The sequence below is a fragment of the Eutrigla gurnardus genome (genome assembly GCF_963514095.1).
Source record: "Eutrigla gurnardus genome assembly, chromosome: 17".
NCBI classification, from domain to species: domain Eukaryota; kingdom Metazoa; phylum Chordata; class Actinopteri; order Perciformes; family Triglidae; genus Eutrigla; species Eutrigla gurnardus.
In genome coordinates this window covers 998,836-1,005,084 of record NC_139928.1, presented here as the reverse complement: position 1 = coordinate 1,005,084, position 6,249 = coordinate 998,836, and the positions used below count along the sequence as shown (strand labels likewise).

Sequence of the window (6,249 nt, the reverse complement as noted above, 5' to 3'; positions counted from 1 at the left end):
TTTTCTTATTATGTTATTTCGCTCCTGTGGATTTTGACCTGCTGTCCATAACAGATAGGCTCTTGGGTATTGCTCTGGAAAATGCAAGCAGTCACTTTAGTCATTAGTCGTGAGTCTTTAATGTCCTTATGAAAACATCACACTGTAAAGGCTCACCATTTAACCAGGAATGTCTCTTGGTGGTAAAGTAGATTTTGTTGAGCCAGGAGAATTAAGTTACAGACATCACCGTGGCTCCCAACATTCAGAGATGGAGTGTGAAACTTGCACAAAATAGTTTTCGCAATTAGTGACTACTTTTTCATAAACTAAATGTTTATCCTGTAAGAACTGACAGTTGACCTTTCTGAGTTCTCCAATAATTACAAGAGAAATATTTTTGAAATGTCAAACTCAAGTATTCCGCAAATTACCCTCTCTGTTTTTGGCATGTTGATTTTTTTTTAACAATGTATGAAAAGACTGGGAGGTAAAGAGAGGACAGGGACATGTACTGACAGACGACTGTAGTTTGTGTTGCTGTCAGGCCAGTCATGTGCTACTAAAAGTGTAGAAAAGGTTCAGAACACTCCACCTACAATCTGAAATCTAATATTTCACCAGTTTGAAGTTCCCTTCATTGTCTTGATGTCAGATCAGACATTCAGATGTTAATCACACAGACACCTGTGAATTAGCTCGCTCCTTCGTACCTGCCTGACCTCCTAAACCTTTTAATCCTGAAACCTAGACACCAACACTTAAGTGGGTGTAACTTTTTGCTGCGTCTAAATAACCAGTGTTTAACATTAACATTTTTCAAAGCATACAGTTATTCATAGATCTAAAGGTTTTTGTTCTGGCTGTTGTTCTCAAAGTACACCAGATGAATGCAGTTGACTTTAAAATGAAACATTTCAACTTTACATTGTGTGCCAGCCCCTGATCCATCCCCAGGTCCAGCCCCTGATCCAGCCCTTGATCCAGCCCGTGTGTCCTCGAGCCAGTCTTGTTTGAATGTTGCATCATCACTTTAAGAGTCGACGTCATGCTGGCTCTCCTGTCTGCAGTCGTGCGCGTGAACTGCATCGGACAGCTCGCGTGCAGAACTAGTCGCAGTATCAGAATACTGCAGTGAAACCCGCTCCTGAACACACCCTACAGCAGCACGCAGAGCCCCGCAGAGTCCCGCAGACCCCCGCAACACGAGCAGCGCAGCGGCTGTAGGCTTCACCTTCACCTGCACACGAGGAGAGGCTGCGGATCACCGCGAGGTAAGAGATGCTTCTGTCCCGCAGGATGACCGCGGACAGGGCGGCGGGGACGGACGGTGGCGTTGACAACAGCGCCGACACTGCGGCAAACGGGAAACTCCCAATATAATAATAATATAATAACATAATGTTCATTATAAGTAATCAGACCCGTAGGTAAGCACTTGTTTTATGTGTAGGGGGGAACAGAACATATCGAACTCTGTCTGTCCAAAGAAACATCCAGGAGTCCCGCACGGAACCGCCCGGTTCGGGCGCTGGACCGCCGGACTGCTTCTTAAGCACTGAATGATGTGTAAATAGAGTTCGTACAAATGGATGTTAAGCGTTTTTTTTTTTGGCTGCTGCTGTCTTAAAAAAATAATGAAATCATATTATCCAATATCTATTTATAGGTATCCTACATAGGCTGCTCAGTCAGGGGGATGGAGACTCCAGCTACATGAATAATTGCTATCACAGAGCTGTGGACTACAGATAAGATTAACTGTGGTCCTTCCCTCCATGTCTGAGGTCCGGCCGTGGACTACAGATCAAATTACGTGAATTTCCTCCACTGTCCAGTACATTGGTTTCATCAACTTTACTCCAGCCAGACTCCACATTCTTTAATACATACATTCACAAGTAAGTCACATAAGGAAGTAGACCTAAAGAAACAGATGACTAAATACAGAAAATAAATTCAACAAAATGAATAAATAGGAAATAATTCATTAAATGCATTCTTACTATGATTTAAGAATAACTGAATGGCTTATGAATGATGAATAACAATAATTGGTAACTGCAAACTCTGTTTCTGAGGGAAAAAATCTATTCCAACTATGTGAATATTTACTCAAATTTGAATAAAGATAAGATTTCCAATCTGACTTCAAAATTACATTAAACTACCTCAAATGCAGAAATTAATTTTGCTTTGGGATTGATAGCAGACCATCTTCACATTTCACTCATGGTGTTCAAGTTCTTTCAAATCCCATATATGTAGCCTAGTGAAACATATAAAGTAATAGTTGTTTGTGGTATATAGGTTATTAAATAGACAAATACATATTGTTTAAAATGAGTGGTTAAAAGACATTTTGTTTTTTAAAATGTGTTGTAAAATATAAAGTTCATAACAATGTTTCAAAGTACACATATTTTTCCTATAACTGGCTCTGCAGCTGACTAAGTAAGTAAGTAGGGAAATAAGTAAGTAAGTAAGTAAGTAATAGGGAAGTAAGTAAGTAGGGAAGTAAGTAAATAGGGAAGTATGTAACTGACGAATAAGGTTGGTCAGTCGAGTGTACTACGTCACCAGGGGGCGCTGTCGTTTGAGCAAATCAGAGCAGCAGAAACAGTCACATTCAAGACTCGACATGGACACAGTCACCATTTATCAGAGTTGAGTTAAAGGGATAGTTCGGAATTTTGGACATAAAACCTATTTTCCAAGTCAGCCGGTGTGTTCGAGACGTTTTCAAGACATTTCATTCAGTTCTTCTAGTTGCCAAGTTCGCTTGTGCTATGGCTAGCGCAAGTCAATGGTTCTAGTTAGACAGGCATTAAAAACACTCATACCGACTCCACAGTGCACCCGGGGCAAATCAATTCAAACACTAGACTGTCGATATCTGTGTTGATAGAATGATATTTGAAACAAAACTCGCATTGCATGAATCATCCATTTTTTGAGGGACTAGTTTCTCAGCAGAAGCGGAATTTTACTTTGCTCCGTCGGACTCAAAACTCTAAGACGCACCACCAGAAATACTGCCCGTAAATAGGCAATCGAGTCAGGCCGAACTGTCGGCAATTATACCCCCAAGGCTGTCTGAAAAGCCTTTGGAGCTCACTCAAACAAAGCCACAATTACGCACCGCGAACCCGGACCACTGCTCCGTCCGGAGAACCGTAAACCCTCGGACGCGTTGCGGGGATTACCTCCGGTAAATAGACACATGAACACTGCCGAATATTCGGGCCTCGTGCCCTCAGAGCTGGGTGAAAAGCCCTTGGACCGCAGACCAACATCGGACAGCCCAAGGCCACGCGAACCCACAATTACGCAACGCGAACCCGGACCACTGCTTCGTCCGGAGAACCGTAAACCCTCGGACGAGTTGCGGGGGATTCCCTCCTGGCACCACCAGTCTCCGTTTGTTTGGTCCCGGTTCTCAGCTCCAGCGGGGGCTATCTCGGTCTCCACAGACGCTAGTTCCCGTTCTGCCCTTTGAGCATCCCTCTCGCGCAATTCTTCCTCTGTAAATTCAGGCTCGTACAGGTACGGTTGGGTTTGGGTGGAAAAAAACTCTTGTCTTCAAAAGTTTCACTATATTCTCCAAAAGTGTCCATTTCTGTGAGATTGAAGAAACTAGCACTGCAGGCTACTCTGCGTCTGTAGCAATAACAGCAGGTAAACAAACCATTATAGAACCGGTAACTTATAAGTGCTAGGTGATATCAGTCCGCCGCTGCCATAGCCTACTAGGAAGTATGACACGCTGCTGCTGCTGCTGCTGAGACATAAATCCTTTAAAATGCAAGGTTGGTTTTATTTCAAACATTCTATCAACACAGATATGTACATCAATAGTCTGCCGTTACAATTGATTTGCCTCGGGTGCACTGTGGAGTTGGCAAGACTGTTTTTAATGCCATGCTAAAACTAGAACGATTGACTTGCGCTAGCCATAGCACAAGCGAACTCGGCAACTAGAAGAACTGAATGAAATGTCTTGAAAACGTTTCCAGACGTCTCGAACACACCGGCTGACTTGGAAAATAGGTCTTATGTCCAAAATTCCGAACTATCCCTTTAAAGGACGACTTCACTGTTGGTTCAGAACGCTGCTGCTAGAAATCTTACAAAGACCAAAAAATGTGAGCACATTACACCAATTCTTAAATCCTTACATTGGCTCCCTGTATGTCAGAGGATTGATTTCAAAATCCTCCTGCTCACATATAAATCACTACATGGTCTAGGACCGAAGTATATCACTGATATGCTCCCACTACATAAGCCTTTTAGACCACTAAGATCTTCTGAGACCAATCTGTTAGTGATTCCCAGAGTAAACAACAATCACGGGAGAGCATCATTTAGTCACTATGCAACAAATAGCTGGAATAAACTTCCTGAAGATGTAAGACTTGCCCCAAACCACGACCGTTTTTAAAACTAGACTGAAAACTTTTATGTTCACCATAGCTTTCTGCTAAATCTTTTAATGTCTGCACTGTTTTTAATTATTGCAAATATGTTTTTATTCTCCTTGTCTTTCTGTAGTCGTGCCAATGTATTTATGTGAGTCGTCCCAGGCCTAGTCTGATGACAACATACCTGCCTGGAGTGAGTGGTTGATAACTTGGGTGATCAAGGGACTTAGAGCGCAGATGTTGGGTTTTACCAGAGCTGTAAGAAAGGGGTCCAGGGCACACATGGAAGGTTTTCTCAATCTTTTGCGGCGAGATGTCTGTGAAGCATCTGAGAGGCTGGAGAATCCCAGGCTGTGGGTCGACATTTGGGACAGACAGAGCAGATAAGCTGGAGAAAGAAGAGCAGATGGTGTTTATATCTTAAATATTTTATCCTAAAAAAAAGTGATGAAGCTGTTGCACTTCTGTGTTATCGTGTGTGAGAGGGTCTGTGGCTTGAGGAAATGATTTATGGTGGAGAAAAACTGTATGGAGTTTTGTAGGACTTTTATTTATGATGCCGGAGTAGATTGTAGCAACACGCTGCTCAAGTACATGCCCAGCTGCTTTCATGCTCTGTAGCTCTGAAGTGGAGAGCTGGGTTGGGACAGCCCACTGCGAGGCTGACCCAGTATCTTCCCCATCTTTTGTTCTGTTCGGCTGGGATCTCCAACCCATTTTGTTTCTCTGACTTGTACTTTGAGTAGGTTTTTGTCTTTTTCTTGATCTTCATAAATGTGACTGGCACTAGGGTAACTTATGTGTGACAACGCCACTACAGCAAAGACCCCCCACTCAGGTTAATGCCAATTATGGCAAGGACAAGCAGAGGCTCTTTTAGCTTGGGTACAAATAACAATTTTATTCAGCAATATGTCAAACAATAGGATCAATACGTGGGTATGTATAAAATAAAACAACTAGTACCAAGAGTTGGACACACATAACCAGGTGTTAGTGTTGTCACGATACCAACATTTTGGTACCGGTACCGGTACCAACATGTGTTTCGGTACTTTTCGGTACTTTTCGATACTTTTTCAAATAAAAAGTGAACGCAAAAAATGTCATTACTGACTTTTTTTTAATAGAAAATCTTAGAACAATAACATATTAATCAGCAAATAAAATAAAATACCACAAAGACAAGCTTTTCTAATGCACACAATTTTAAAAATATTAAAATATAAATACAATAATATAATATAAAATATAATAATATAAATAAACCAGCTCTTTTTTTTTTCTTCCAGAGCTACTTTTGTTAAGAGTGAAGGGCGGTGGCGCTTGCTTTTAGCACTGAATGTGGCTTTTTTTCATGAGTTTAAATGACCTGTCGTTCCCTGAGCTCAGTGTGCAGGTCTGGGTGCTGGTCCTTTAAGTGTTTATAAGTCGGAGGTGTTTCCGCCGTTAGCCATGCATGTTTTAAACACCGTTTACACAATGGTGCGTCGGCGTTAACTGCCTCGCTTTGCGCATTTGTTTTAAGCTAAAGTACGGCCATATCGCACTTCGCGGCGCTGGTTTGTCCGCAAGTTGCGGCGTGGTGACGGTGGCAGCAGCCATTCTCCTCTCCGTGCTTCGCTCTCTCGCGCGCGCTCTCGCTCTCTCGCTCTCTCTCGCTCTCTCCAAGCTTTCCTCCTGCTCCGTTTGTTGTTCCAGTCTACGCTGCTCGCTAACTTGCTAGCGGTTTCCTCCGGCTTGCCTTTTATCTCCCCAAGCTGCGGCTCGCTCCTCGTCCTCTCAGCTGTAGTTACAACGCGGTGACGTCACGTGGCGAGTTCGCCGCTGTTGCGGGCGCTGCCGG

At 43.0% G+C, this 6,249-nt stretch overlaps 1 protein-coding gene across 2 annotated transcripts in view; it reads left to right on the top strand.

Annotated features, from left to right (window-relative positions):
* Window positions 1-1,003: 1,003 nt before the first annotated feature.
* The window catches only part of LOC311027561 (uncharacterized protein), a 59,536-nt gene continuing 54,290 nt past the window's right edge, over window positions 1,004-6,249 (top strand). Inside the window, exon 1 of one of the 2 annotated variants that reach the window (XM_084031622.1) lies at window positions 1,004-1,253. The gene's annotated coding sequence lies outside the window, so the exon portion shown is untranslated. The remainder of the gene's footprint in view (window positions 1,254-6,249) is intronic. The other variant, XM_084031621.1, reaches the window with a different exon arrangement.